This window comes from Chrysemys picta, chromosome 21, assembly GCF_011386835.1.
Source record: "Chrysemys picta bellii isolate R12L10 chromosome 21, ASM1138683v2, whole genome shotgun sequence".
Lineage (NCBI taxonomy): Eukaryota > Metazoa > Chordata > Testudines > Emydidae > Chrysemys > Chrysemys picta.
Window position 1 is genome coordinate 20934744 of NC_088811.1, and position 14966 is coordinate 20949709.

Below are 14966 nucleotides of genomic sequence, written 5' to 3' on the forward strand. Positions count from 1 at the left end.
TCACAGAATCCACTCACTGCTAGTGGTGCCTCCTCCTGGCTATCCTGGGAATTCGCTCTGCCAGGCATTGCACCCTCTTCTGGTGGTGTCTTCCCTTGTCCTATCTCACCCTGCAGCCCCTCTCGCTCTAGGATCTGCAGTCTCCTCTTTGTGACTCGGCCCTCCAGCCGGGTCACCACACGCGGTCCCCTTCCAGGGGTAGCAAAGTCCCGCTGGACGAAATGGCAGTCTTCCCTTCACAGCTCTGACCAGACCACTCCTCCGGTGGCTGGCAGGGGAACCCGGGCCCACCCGCCCTCTACCCTGGGTTCCAGCCCAGGGACCCTACCTCTAGCAACAGTCGCCTGCTCACTCCCAGGCCATGTTGCTCTTCCTCTAGATTCCTTCCTACTTCGCAGCTCAACCTCCTGCCCCCTCCCCCTGGGTTTGCCAGTCCAGGTTCCCTGCTCTCAGGAGTGACCGCCTGCCCTCTCCCAGTAGCTGCTTCCCCACCTCCCCATCTGATGCCAGCTTCCTGCTTCAGAGGCCTGCCTGTTCCTGCCCAGCTGAACCTGCTTGCAATCAATCCCTTGCTCCCTGGCTCTTCCTCCAAGTGCAGACTGTCGAGTTAATAGTCCTGCCTGGCCACCTGAACCCCTTCCAGTCCTGGGCGGTAGACACCACATCGCCCCCGGCAACCATTTACACTCGTGCAAAGTGACTTTAACCCCCACCTCAGAGCAGGAGTATTTGACACCCTCGCTGCACTGGTGCCAATGTCTGCACCAGATGCAGGGCGACAGATAACTAGAGCCCCTGCATGGCAACACGAGGCTGCCCAGACTGCATGAACTGGCAAGCCAGAGGGCACCACAGCATCTGGCTCTGTCCAGCAGCCTCCGTAAACAATCCCTTTTACGCCCATTCCACGACACACTCTGCAGTGGTCACCAAACACGGGCCCGGCGCCTGCTGGCCTAACAGTGAGGGGTGGCAGAGCCCAGAGCACCAAAAGGAGGAGTGATGCCAGCTCACTGCTAGTGGGGCTGGCATCTGCCCCTCACAATCAGTATGTGTCCAGCAGGGCCAGTATCTGTTTCGCACCACCAGCATCTGCCCAGTGGGGCTGGCATCTGTCTATTGGGGTTGGCACCTGCCCCATACCATCAGTATGTGCTCAGTGAGGCCAGCGTCTGCCCCACACCATCAGCATCTGGCCAATGGGGCCAGTATCCATCCAGTGGGGCTAGCATCTGCTCCACACCGCCTGCATCTGCCCAGTGGGGCCGGCATCTGCCCATCGGCATCGGCGTCTGCCCATCGCCAGCGCCAGGCTGGCCAGTGCCTGGTGTCAGAGCTCTCTCTGCCCTGTGGCTCTCTTCGCCCCCATCGTGTCAGCGGGGCTCGGCGCTCCAGGAGACGGGCTGTGTGGCAGAGCGGGGTCAGGGTTCGCGGGGCTGATCCCCCCGGGCAGTTGGGGCTCTGGGTGGTACCGCGGCCCCCAGCCACAAACGCCCACGCCAGGCGCTGTGCTGGGGCCATGGCAGCTCCATGGGGAAGGAGTTCTGCTCTTCCCCACACCGCCCCCCTTCCTCCTGCCCCTGTTGCTATGGAGAGTGGCTGAGGCCTGCAGCTCCACTGACCTGCCAAGGCTGTTTCCCAGGAGCGGGAGGAGGCAGGGCCAGGCCAGCCCGGCTGGAGCTGCCATTGGCGGCGCCAGGCACGTGAGCCACATTGGAATGCTAATGAATTATGGCATTTTTCTCCCCTGCTCGGCTGTCTGACGGGGAGAGGCAGCAGGAGAGCAGGGCACCGCCAGGCGCCCACTGGTAGGCGACGAGGCGTGGGAGCCAGGGAGCAGCTGCAGGGCCCGGGCACGCTGGCTTCAGGCCCCTGGCCTAGGGGAGCCCAGCCAGAGCCCACTCCACACACAAGCACCTTCAGCTTAACCCTTCGGAGGCCAGACTGTCATGGCTGGTGGGAGCAGCACGCCGAGCTGCTTGGCACATGCCCTGCACACGCGCAGGCGGCAGGTATGTACCGCGGGGCCTTGGCCCCATCAGCGGGCTTCGCACCTCCCACTGGCTTTCCAAGAACAGCAGGCTGGGTCGGGTGTGTGGCTCCGGAGCGCGTGACCCGGGGTTGTCTGGGCCCAGCGTGTGGAAGGGAGCAGTGTCCGGTGGTTAGAGAAGGCGGCTGGGAGTCAGGACTCGTGGTTCTTGTCGCTGAGTCGCTGCCCTGCTCTGTGCCTCAGTTTCTCTGCTTGTTAAATGGGGGTGATCATTCTCGCCCAGCTTTGTAAGGCACCTTGAGATGCTTAAATGAAATGCACCAGATAAGTGTAAAGGATGGCTATTACTAGCTACTGTACACAGCCACCAAAGGGACCTGTGAGGCGTCTGTCACCTAATTAAGACAGGTCTGTAATTAAAGGCTGAACATAATTATAGTGGGGATGCTTGTGGCACCTTAAAGCAGTGACCTAGGACAGGGGCATGCCTCCCGGAGGGGCGTTCGCTCACACTCATTCCTCGGTCGTGTGTGCTAGCTGATCCCTGACGCCTGTCCCTGTCTGCAAAGGGTTAATGTTTAATCCTATCTCTTGGTGCCCTTTCTCTGCTGCCCTCCCTCCCCTATATGGCACACTGATTAGCTCGCGTCTGCAAGGACCATGCCACAGGGACAACCCCGGCTCCGTGGCGGTTGCCGGTGAAGGAAAGGGAGCCAGTGCGGCTGGCTGTGACTGTCTGATGGCTCCGCTGAGAGCCCTGGGGAACATTTCACTTTGATCCCCCAGCGCTGCTGGTACAGGCTCGGAGCCGATGGCAAAGGGAATTTTTGTGGCTCTGGGGTTGATAGTCGTTTGTTGAGTCTCCACGTGCTCTTGGTGGAGATAACCCAACCCTGGATTCTCCCATGCACTTGCCTTGGCCCAGCAGCTGCCCCAGGCACTCAGTTGGTAAAACCCTGGTGTGGATCCCCATGGCTTGAGGAGCACAGATCTGCCTTGCTGTACACAGGGGACAGGTCTGCCCGCGCTGCCCCTTGTGTGCCAAGAGCAGGCATCGGGCTGTGGTTACTGGGCATTCCCAGCAAAGTGCTGATAGATTACACAGCTCATTCCTTGAATGACCCTTCTCCACATGGCTCTTCGTTCCCCGGTCTGCCTACCACTAGCCCATTGGGTTCGCTTGATGGGTTTGCTTTATGGCAGCCTGTCCTGGCGGGATTGTTTGAGATGTGGTATGGCACAGACCCAGGGGCAATCAGCCGGTGTGTTCATAGCTGACCGTAGACATCTCAAGGGTTCTGCCCCTCCCCCTGCCTTAGGACACTGTGGATTTGTTACAGCTGTTTGCTGGATGAGCTTCTCTGTGGCTCACAGGTGACGGATTCCTTCCTTGGCCTGTAGCATTCTCCACCTGCCTTACCTGATAATTGCATCAGCAGGATGCTCCAGGCCAGCTCTAGGGCATAGCCTGGGTCAGGGCCCGTCTTTCTACGTGTGGATCTGCTTAGACTTAGAGCAAAACACAGGAGGAAAGAGAAAACCAAGTGCCTGGTTTCCTTACAATGCCCATTCTCTGCCACTGCTCACTCCAGGTATCTCCATTCACACAATCATAACTTGGGCAAGGAATCCCACTACTGAGCACAGGCCTGGGCATCCAGCGCTGTGGGATCTGTTCCCAGCCCTGCGATCCCTTCACCTCACTGGGTCCCAGCTTCGGCATCCATGATGTGAAGTTAGTGACGCTCACCCACATGGCAGCAGGGGCTGCGAGGCTGAATTAATTCATGTCTGGGCCCATAGAACACGGACTGCGCTGTTGCTGTTCCAGAACACGACTCTTAGCCATAATGCTGAGCAGCGACAAAGAGCGGGATGGGATGTGCCTGCAGCTTGCTGGACGGCTGGCAGTAGCAGCTAGAGCACCCCACTTTGAGGACCTATTTCCTGTTGTGCATGGCTTTACTTGCGTTCAAGAGAGTAGATCCCTGGGGCTCTCGTAATCTCCACTTGGTTCTTCACAGCTTGGAAACTCAGGCCAAAGCCTCACTGAAGTCCGTGGGAGCTTTGCCTGGGAAAGGATTGAGGGATCAAACTTGCACTCGTTGGGGTTGATGGCAAAACTCCTATGGACTTCGACATCAACAGAATCTGTTCTGGAACACAGGCTGGAGGATCAGGCCCTCGAGGTGGGAGGAGGCAGAGGCGCTGAATGAACCTGTGTTATGCTTGCGCCCGGAGACTGATGTTGACTGATGGTTCCAAGATCTAGCTTGGATAAACACGGTCTTTGGATTCTCTTTGGGCTGAACAGAGGCCAAGTCCAGCGCCTTTCTCCTGGCTTTTCCACTGAGACCCGAAAGCTGATTTCAAGGAGGTGATTTGCAAAATCCTTTCTGGTTAAAGCTCCGAGCACCAGCCAGCCAGCCTGGGATGTGATGGCAGGCAGGGCCCCAGTCTGCGAGCTAAGGCAGGGCAGGGCATTCCCAGCTGAGAGCTCACGTCCCTGCTGGCCAGGCAGTACCCAAGTTGGTTGACCTTCAGGCTCTGTGTAAGGCATGTCCACTCCAGAGTCTCACCTGCTTGGTTGGCAGGTTAAGAAGCTGGACTGTGTGAGTCAGCAGCTTTTTACAATGAAGAATCCTGAGGGTGGGATAAGGTGACCGGGCTGAGCGCACAGGCCTGCTTGGAACGGAGGATGGTGTGGAATACGGATGTTGGAGCAGGTAGCTCCATCCTCAGGAAAATGAATATCGCACCCTGGGATAGGCGACATGCTCCAGGGGAAAGCACAAGGCCAGAGCCATGGTTCGGCCTTATGGTGTGAGCTAGAGACACTGTGTGTCCGTCTGCAAGGTTGAAGCCGGTTTCTCCGTGGAGTCAGTGAGAGTGGCGAATGGGAGGGATGAGTGGCATGGCAAGCGAGTGAAGGCTTCCCTTGGCTGGCGGCTGTCACTCTTCTAGGGCTTTGTGGGGCTAAGTGTTTCACTTACACAACCTCAGCTGGTTGCTAGTGACTCTTCGGCACTGCAGCTGTGCCACCGTAGCACCGTAGGGTAGACGCCTCCTCCATCCAGAAGGGGGGTTTCACCAGTGTAGTTAATCCACCTCCCTGAGAGGCGGTCACTAGGTTGACGGAAGAATTCGTCCATTGGTCTAAATGCATCTACACCAGTGGTTAAGTCAACACATGGCTTTTGCCGTAGCCTGGAGTAATGTAGCTAGGTCAGTGTAATTTGTAGGTGTAGACTTGGCCTTATCATGCAGGGAGGAAGGATGGCCCAGTGGTTTGGGCAGCAGCATAGGACTTAGGAGAACCGGGTTCAAGACCTTGCTCTTCTATGGACTCCTTGTGTAAGCAGAGGTAAGCCATCTAGGCCCAGCTGATTTCAATAAGAGCTGGGTGCTGCCATAGCATCTGGGTACTTCAGTTCAGCAGCTGTAAAGTGGAGATAATGGCTCTGTGGAGCTGGGCTGGGGAAAGTGCTCAGATACTCCAGTGGTAGGTGCCCTGTAAGTACTATGGAGTGGCATAAGAGCTAACTTGTCTAGCTAATGCTTTTCATTCCTAGAGCTCCAAGTTCATCAATATCATTGGCCCCATTTTACAGATGGAGAAACTGAGAGAGAGAGGGAAGGAACATGCCCACGGCTGTACAACCCATCAGTGGTAGAACCGGTCCCTCAGCTAATCCCCTAGCTCTAGACCACGGTGAGGGGAGGATCTTCAGCAGCTAACGGCAACCCAGGAAGGGTTTCTCAGGTTGCTTTCCTAGAAGCTAAACGGTGCTAACGAAAAGTTTATGGTTTGAGTCTAAAAATGTAGGGCAGGAAAAGACCCGGAGGAAGGGGCTGCTGGGTCTGGGGCTGCTGGGGGGCCCTGGCAAAGGAAGGAAGCAGCGCCAAAAGGTTGCCACAAAATTCTTTTTCTCATGGTACATTTGAGTAGCATTCAAAAGGCAGACTGGGGGCCCGGGCCTGCGAGGTGCTCTGCACCCTTAGCTCCCATTGCCTTTGGAGGTGAAAGGACCCTCAGCACTGGGCCCATGCCGCAAAGACTGGAATGGGCCATGTGTGGCTGATCGTACTCTCCAGCTTCTTTAGATAGCCGAGTGTAAGTCTATGGCCTGGAATTACCCAGGCAGGATGTACCTGGAAGGAGTGAGAAGGCGTGGCACCATCCGTGTGTCTGATCTTTGCCATTGTTCCTTTAGGGCCCTGACAATTTCTGAAGCACTAATGAGACCTTACCTGTGATCTGAATCTTTTTCTGTTGCTTCTAAAGTTTCTTCTCTGAGAAGTGACAATGAAAGCGAGAGAACTTTATTGAGAAGGCTTTGCGAAATTCAAGAGCTGGAGTCTTGGAAAGCTGGCATTTGTGCCTGCTGATGAATACAAACCTGCAGCACGCAAGTAGTGATAATGCCTAGTTCTTATCTAGCACTTTTCAGACCTAGAGCTCAAAGCACCTTAGAGAGCAGGTCAGTATTATCTCCACTTTACAGGTGGGGAAATTGAGGCACGGAGCAGTGATGTGACTGACCCAAGGTCATCCAGCGGGCCAGTGGCAGAGCCAGGAATATAAACCAGGCCTCCTGAATCCCACCCCAGGGCCCACTGGTTTTCCCCAGGTCTCCAGTGTGGAAATTAGGATTGGGAATCTCTCTTCTTCCAGAAAAAAGATTCTGCAACTCAGAAGGAAAAAAACAATGATTGACATGAGTGAGTGTTCCTGCTCCGTGACTGAATGAATCAACTCAAACTCATGTGGAAAAGTTCTATAGCATGTTTAAAGCAATAGGTATATAGACATCTAATGCGATTGATAGAAATTGTTCTAGGAAACCTACAGAACTGAATAGAAAATGAGGTCCTGCATACAGCCATTCTATAGAATTCTAGAGCAGGACTAGAATTCTCTAGCATGGTCCAAAAAAAAGTGATCATTGTCTGTTAAAAATCTATGGGCCAAATCAGCTGAAGATCAGCTTTTTCTATTATTGTTTTGGGCCATGCTAGAGAATTTTATCTCTGCTCTAGAATTCTACATTATGGCTTAAATTCCTACAGACAGGACTCATTACCTAGCCCTAGAGATGATCCATCTGGACTGAAATGACTCTGTGCAGTTAACTAGTAAATTGGAGGTGGTATCTTGGACAGGTACATTCTACCCAGTACTTAGGTTCTGTCTGCCACATCAATTGGACACAGTATTCTTCACTTCCTGTCCTCGGCTTGGGTCGTGTTACTGCGTGCTGTTAAACGGCTGGTACTTTCCACTTCAGCAATGGGTGTGTACTGGGCCAGGTTCTCCATTGCATTGTCATGATGCCAGTGCAATGGGTGGGAAGCTCTGGAAGACCAGACAGTCAGATTTTGCACTGGGGTAAATGACTTGCCAAGATTCAGATTCACGGGTTATCAAACGCTCTGGGATCCTTCAGGGTGAAAGATGCTATAGAAATGTCAGCTCTTGTGACTGGTTATTCAGGGATTCCCGTTCTCTGGACCTACAACCTCTGTTTTAGACTGTGTTCCTGTCATCTAATAAACCTCTGTTTTACTGGTTGGCTAAGAGTCACATCTGACTGTGAAGTGGGGGTGCGTGCAGGACCCTCTGGTTTCCCCAGGACCCCGCCTGGGCAGACTCGCTGTGGGAAGCGCACGGAGGGGCATATGCTGAATGCTCCAAGGTCAGACCCAAAAAGGTGAAGCTGTGTGAGCTTCTTGCCCTGAAGACAGTCAGCTCCAAGGGAGAGGCGGCGCCCCAAAGTCCTGACTGGCTTTGTGGGGAGCAGTTCCAGAGCATCGCCCGGGGACTCCGTGACAAATGGATTACGTAGGGAGGTGGTGGAATCTCCTTCCTTAGAGGTTTTTAAGGTCAGGCTTGACAAAGCCCTGGCTGGGATGATTTAGTTGGGGATTGGTCCTGCTTTGAGCAGGGGGTTGGACTAGATGACCTCCTGAGGTCCCTTCCAACCCTGATATTCTATGATTCTATGGAGTTAAAAATTGACAGTGATGGAGAATCTGGTAAGTTGTTCCAATAACCACTGGATGAGAACCATTTACCATTTACCCTCCCAGTTAAAAATGTTTGCCTTGTTGCCAGTCTGAATTTGTCCAGCTTCAACCTCCAGCCATTGGCTTGTGTTGGACCTTCCTCTGCTAGACGGAAGAGCCTGTTCTGTTCCCTGTATAAATACTTGTAGACTGAGATCAAGTCACCCCTTCCCCTTCTCTTTACTAAGTGAAACAGCTGGAACTCCTAGACTCTGCTAATGGTGCCGTGTCAGCCCTTTGAGGTGGAGTCAGCTCTTTGTCCCTCCAGTCTGCAACTTTGGGGCCTTGTTAGATGATCAGGTTGCAGCAGAGGCCAGGATGGTGCTTTCCAGCGGGATCCAGCAACAAGACTGAGGCCTCTTCTCCAGAGTCAGACCTTGCTACCATTATCTGTGGCGCTTGAGACTAGACAGCTGATGGCTTGACACGGGGCTGCAGCCAAAATCCAGTCAGAGTAGAATGCATCCGGCCATCCCAGTGACATCCCAGGACCTCAGTGCACTGTGACCTGTATTGGCAGCCTGGGGGGTCTCTGGGTGGCTTAGGGTCTCAGGTCAAGAGTGAGCTGGTGGCCCCACTGCCATTTTGTCACCCGTGGAGGGGTTCCCTTGGGAGGGGGAGGGGGCTGCTGGCACGGCATCCCATGCATGAGAGCCACTTCCTCTGAACCCTGGGTGCCAACCCGCTGGAATCTTTGGCCCTTTGTGCCTGCTGCAGGGCTTCTCCTTCCCTGCTGAGAGCCGGGTGAGGCTGCAGTGTGAGGGAGGGGCGCAGCGGATTGGTGTGGCTTTGCCATAGGGATGTGGCTGAATCTGATCTCTGCAGGTGCGATGAGTGGCTGTGAAAGGTCTCCGAGCTGATGTTCTAGCTCTCAGAGCTGTTGGGCAGGGCCTTTTTTTTTTTTAACAAATCCAAAGGCTGGCCCAGTGGCTGGTGCACTAGCCTGAGCTGCTAGGAAGAGGTGAGCTCTGCCCCAGACTCCCTGTGTGCCCTTGGGCGACTCATTGCAGCTCCATGCCTCAGTTTCCCGTCTGTGCAATGGGGCTAATAGGCCTAGCTCGCAGGGGTGTTGGAGGATAACTGCATTAAGGATTGTGAGATGCTCTGACACAGCGGTGATGGTGGCCATGGGAGTACCTGAGAGAGGGGAAATGCAGGATTTCAGCACTGCTTCTGAGACCTGGGCAGTACCCCAGGGCAGCTAAGAAATCACTGGAGCCAAGATTTCTAAAAACGGGGGCCTAAAGTCAGGCTCCTGGATCCTTAATCAGGCACCTAAGTAAGTGGCCCCATGTTCCACAGTGCTGAGCATCCAGCGACTTCAGTGAGGTTACTGCAGATCCCCCAGTGCGTGGAGCTCAGACTCTGGCTTGCTCGAGAGGAACAGCTCCCTGCTTGAGACGTCTGCTCTCAGCCTTTGGGAACCGCGTCAGGAGGACACTGGGCATTGCAAAGGGAGTCTGCAAAGAGGACAGGATCTGGAGTCAGTCAAATGAGCTTAATTGAAGCCTGTGTCTCTGCTTAGTACACCGCGAACCACCTGTGCTGAGGGACGGGAGCTTTGTAGTGGGACATTCTTCCTGTCTGAGGAGAGCGGGAGGATTGCTCTCGCTGATGAGAAGCAAATATATGCGAGATGTCAGCACGTCGGGGAAATGCTAATACATACAGTCAATTCCTGCTTCTTCCTTTGTGTGGCTGGGGCTAAGAAACCAAAGCCCTGTGCTGCATGTACCACAAGCCCATCCATCTTCTCCTGCGTGACTCATTGCTCTCCGCCCTCCCTCTGCCCCTAAAACAGACCCATCGGGGGAACGACCCCATCCGACTCGCGTTGGGGAATGGGAAAACAGGAACCTCGCCCCCTTTGCCAAAATCCAGCCCCTCCCCCATCTCCTAGCATGTTGGCCCTCCCCCTCATGAGCATGGCCTATTGGAAAAGAAAAAGTGTGATGGAAAGAGAGTGAGTGCCCAGGGCACAGCCAGTGGCCCCCGGGCCTGGCCTGGGGGAGCCTGCCATGCTCTCCGTGGTGCCCAGACACCCCAAAGTCCTCTCCTGGGCTCTCCGTGGTACTCGGCTGGCCAGCAGCAGTCTCCAGGGTGCTGTCCATGGTACACGGGTCTGGTCAGTGGTGCCCTGCAGTGCTGTCCGTGGTACATGGATACAGGCTGTACCGTGGGCCTTAGTTACATGTCAGGCCATGACTCCTCGCTGTGAATGCAGCCCTCTCCGTGGCACTGTCCATGGGACATCAATACAGCCCCTAGTGCCTGCAGCACTGTCTGTGGTGCTGTCGCTGCACAGACACAAGCCACGAGGCTTTTTGTGGTCTATAAGTGAAGCCCGTGGGGGTCTCCTATGGTGAGATCCAGGCTGTGGTGTGCTGCTGTGTTCCACATGCTGCTCTCCAGGGGTGTGGGTGCAGCCCTTGGCGCTCTCAGGGGTATATACGTGTGCTCTCCATGGTACACGGGTGCAGTGCTGGTCTCTCTGGTGTCTCTCCTGAGCTCTCTGGCCTCACCTACCATCACTTCTGGAAATAAGGGGCTCTCAGTGTTTCCACTGGAAGGCCCCAACTTTGGGAGACATTAACACCTGCGGGGCTTTTCATTATTCCTCCATTAAGTGTCTGACGGGGAGAATGTCTGCGGTGGTGCAGCCGTGTCGGTCCCAGGATATTAGTGAGACAAGGTGGAGGAGGTCATATCTTTTATTGGACCTGCTACTGTTACTGAGAGCGACAACTTGGGGAGCTGCACAGAGCTCTGCTCTGGGGCGGGGTGAGACTGTACGTGGCTCCAAGGCCGAAATTCTTAGCAGCCTACAATTTGTGTCACTAGCCACAACGGTGCAGAACGGCCCAGGGCCCATGGGTACAGCTGTGTCCACGCATCAGGAGCAGTCAGTCTGGGGCTTCCTACCCTGTGTGTGCTGAGGCTCCAGGTCCCATTGTTTGTGCCGGGAACAGGAGCACGTGAATATGCTTAATCTGGGAACGGCACATTCTGGGCTGTGTATCAGTAAAACAGTTCCAAGGGCTGCTGCGTCCTTTGACCCTTCTAGATGTGAGCACCACCAGAGGCACATCACAGCAGAGATTTCCTCACGGGGACTAGCGTGCCCCAGACACTTTGATCTCCCTGCCCTTGTCTTTCCTTTTTCTTTTATCATTCTGTCCCCACCTTCTGTCTAGCTTCCCCAGTGGTGCCCACTCTGCAAGCCCCTCCCAAAGCCATAACAGGAAGAGTCACTCGTCTCCATGCCAGGACCGGTAGGAAGTTGCTTGATTAGATTTTGCCCTCCGTTCCTCTTACCCTGGGCCTAGATCCCCAAAGGTACCTAAGCACCTAACTCTCACTGACGTCAATGGGAGTTAGGAGCCTAAATATCTTTGGGGATCTGGGCCCTGCTGCCTTAGGCAGACCCATCAAATGAACTGCACATGCTGCAAGGAGTGGGCAGAGGCCTACGCTGGGAGCTAGGATCTGGGCCTAGGCCCCCTCACTGACACTGCTGTGGGTTTGGTGTAATCTCACCAGCGCTGCCCATGCTGGTGTCAGCCTGGTGCAATGAGGTGCTCAGGCAGGTCGCAGATGTGGCTGTTTGCTCAGCGCTGCCTTCCCCATTCGAGGAGGATGGAGAGGATCTTATATTTGATGGGCGGGTGCCTAAGGGCTTTCTGAACCATGCTGCTTGTACCAAGCTCTGTGCAGCCTGGGAATCAGCCAGCAGAGACAGGCAGCCCCTCTGGGGGGACTAGGGAACTGCGATGCTGCACAGCACTTCAGGGCAGGAAGCGAGGAAGAACCTCGACCCCAATGGCAGGGAGAGTGTTAGGTCAGAAGCGGGTTGTAATGATCCAGTGTGACGTTCCCCTGGTGTTATCTAGCCAATAACTCCAGTCCCAGACACAGCCCTAGGAACCTCCATCTTGCAGTGTCCAGTTATACCCGCTGTATATGAGTTCGTCAGTTTAACAAAGAAATTGATATGCACCAGGCGTGTTATCCCCAGGGGAGTCTCTGACACTCTTCAAACCAAATGCACTGCATCAGGTAGAATAAACAAATAGATTTATTAACTACAAAGTCAGATTTTAAGTGATTATAAATCAGAGCATAACAAGTTGGATTTGGTCAAATGAAATAAAAGCAAAACACATTCTAAGCTGATCTTAATGCTTTCAATGCCCTTACAAACTTAGATGCTTCTCACCACAGGCTGGCTGGTTGCCCTTCAGCCAGGCTCTCCCCTTTGATCAGTGCTTCAGTCGCTTGGTGGTGATGTCTATAGATGGAGGTGGAAGAGAGAGGAAGAGCATGGCAAACGTCTCTCCCTTTTATCATGTTCTTTCTTCCCTCTTGGCTTTGCCCTCCTCCCCTTCAGCGTCAGGTGAGCATTACCTCATCGCAATCCCAAACTGACCAAAGAAAGGTGTGGGGGGGGGTGACTCCCTCGAGAGTCCAAAGATCCTTTGTTGCTGCCTAGGCCAGTGTCCTTTGTTCCTGTGAGGCTGGGCTGGGTTTGTCCCATACATGCCCTGATGAGGTGTGAACCGCCCCTCTGCTCCTGGAGAGTTTTGCCTGGGCTTGCTTTAAGCCATGAGGACACATTTTCAGCCTCATAACTAAATACATGAAATGACAATTTATAACATCACTATAACAGCAATGCTCAGTGCATCATGAGCCTTCTGAAGAAACTGATATGACAAACTTCGCATTGGATTCCACACAATCATATTATAAAGATGAACTTGGGGGTGTAGAGTGTTCCCACGAGGTACAGAACGTCACACCCAGGTTTGAATTCTGCCAGGGCATTGGGACGGCATCTCTCCTCTTGCAAACAGTGCCCAGGAATCTTTGCCATCACCGTGTGTGTATTTAATAATGTCTCTGTCGCACACCCACCCTATCTCTCCCATCCGTGCACCCTGTGTGCAATGCTGCCTCTTGTAGGAGTCAATGCTCTGTTATTAGCAGCGCTCCCAAAGTTTGCTTCACACCCGCAGCTCCTGCGCTAGACTCCCCTCCAGCAGCCTGTGTCATGGAGTGTGGGGGAGTCAGGGCCCGGCACCCCTCTTCCTGGGATTCACCGTGACTCTCAGCCAGCCAGTAAAATGGAAGGTTTATTGGACAATAGGAACGCAGTCTACAGCAGAGCTTGTAGGTACAACCAGGACCCCTCAATCAAGTCCTTCTGAGGGGTTCAGGGAGCTTAGACCCCAGCTTGGGGTTCCCTGTGTTGCACCACCCAGCCCAAAACAGGAAACTAAAAATAAAACCCTCCAGCAGCCTTCTCTCCCCTCCCCTCTGCTCCTCCTCTCCTTTGTTCAGTCTCCCGGGCAGAAGGTGTCATTTCTCCCAACCCCCATCCTGGCTCAGGTTACAGCTCAGGTATCTCCCTGCAAGGGCAGTCCCCAATCCCCAATGTAACTCCCCTGCTCCATCACATCTCTCCCCAAACTGAGCGGCATCACTCTGACCAGTGACCCGGGGAAGTTCAGGGCCTCCTCTCCGGGACAACGTATCCGCTATCAGGTTGGCACTTCCCTTCACATGGACCACGTCCATGTCATAATCCTGCAGGAGCAGGCTCCACCTCAGGAGCTTGGTGTTGGCTCCTTTCATCTGGTGCAGCCAGGTCAGGGGAGAGTGGTCGATGTGCACGGTGAAGTGTCGCCCAAAGAGATATGGCTCTAGTTTCTTGAGGGCCCACACCATGGCCAAGCATTCCTTCTCAATGGCCGCGTAGTTCTGCTCTCAGGGTAGCAACTTCTTGCTCAGGTACATGATCAGGTGTCTCTCCCTCTTTTCATCCTCCTGCTTTAACACTGCCCCTAGTCCCGTGTCTGAGGCCTTGGTGAACACCATAAAGGGCTTTTCAAAGTCTGGGTTTGCCAGAACTGGGCCACTGACCAGAGCCTCCTTCAACACCCGGAGAGCCTCCTGGCACTCCTCGGTCCAGACCACTTTGTCTGGCTTCCCCTTCTTGCACAGCTCAGTGATGGGGGCGGCTATGGAGCTAAAGTGGGGCACGAACCTTCGATAGTACCCCGCCATCCCAATAAAGGCTTGGACCTGCTTTTTGGTTTGGGGAGAGGGCAAGTCTCTGATCACCTCCACGTTGGCTGGTTCCGGCTTTAGGCAGCCGCTTCCCACCCGGTGGCCTAGGTAGGATACCTCAGCCATCCCCACTTTGCACTTCTCAGGTTTTACGGTCAGCCCAGCCTCCTGGAGTCGGTCCAGCACTTGTCTAACCTGGGACACATGGTCCTCCCAGGTCTGGCTAAAGACACAGATGTCGTCAATATATGTCACAGCAAAACTCTTCATCCCGCTCAGTAGCTGATCCACCAGGCGCTGGAAGGTGGCCGGTGCTCCCTTGAGGCCGAAGGGCAGGGTCAGGAACTCATAGAGCCCCAGAGGGGTGACAAAGGCCGATTTCAGCCTGGCATCTGCATCCAGCGGCACTTGCCAGTAGCCCTTTGTAAGATCCATGGTGGTAAGGTACCGAGCACCTCCCAGCTTGTCTAGGAGCTCGTCCGGCCTGGGCATGGGGTAGGCATCGGCTACAGTGATGGCATTGAGCTTCCGATAGTCCACACAGAACCGGATCGACCCGTCCTTTTTGGGGACCAGCACCACCGGCGAGGCCCAAGGGCTGGAAGATGGCTGGATCACCCCCAAAGCCAGCATGTCCCCGACCTCTCTTTCCAGGTCCTGAGCAGTTTTGCCTGTGGCTCGGAAGGGGGAGCATTTTATAGGCGGGTGCGATCCTGTCTGCACCCGGTGGACAGTCAGATTAGTGCGTCCAGGCTGGTTGGAAAACAGCTGTCGGTACAGATGCAGCACCCCTCTGATCTCAGCTTGCTGGGCCGGGCTCAGATGATCAGAGAGGGGAATT

At 54.5% G+C, this 14966-nt stretch overlaps 1 protein-coding gene across 9 annotated transcripts in view; it reads left to right on the forward strand.

Annotated features, from left to right (window-relative positions):
- The first annotated feature begins 1734 nt into the window (after positions 1-1734).
- Positions 1735-14966, forward strand: part of PHC2 (polyhomeotic homolog 2) — a 129251-nt gene continuing 116019 nt past the window's right edge. For 4 of the 9 annotated variants that reach the window (XM_024106578.3, XM_024106580.3, XM_008169780.4 and 1 more), the window contains exon 1: positions 1740-2012. The gene's annotated coding sequence lies outside the window, so the exon portion shown is untranslated. Of the gene's footprint in view, positions 2013-14966 lie in introns of all 9 variants that reach the window. The other 5 variants (XM_008169781.4, XM_042856217.2, XM_042856216.2 and 2 more) reach the window with 4 other exon arrangements.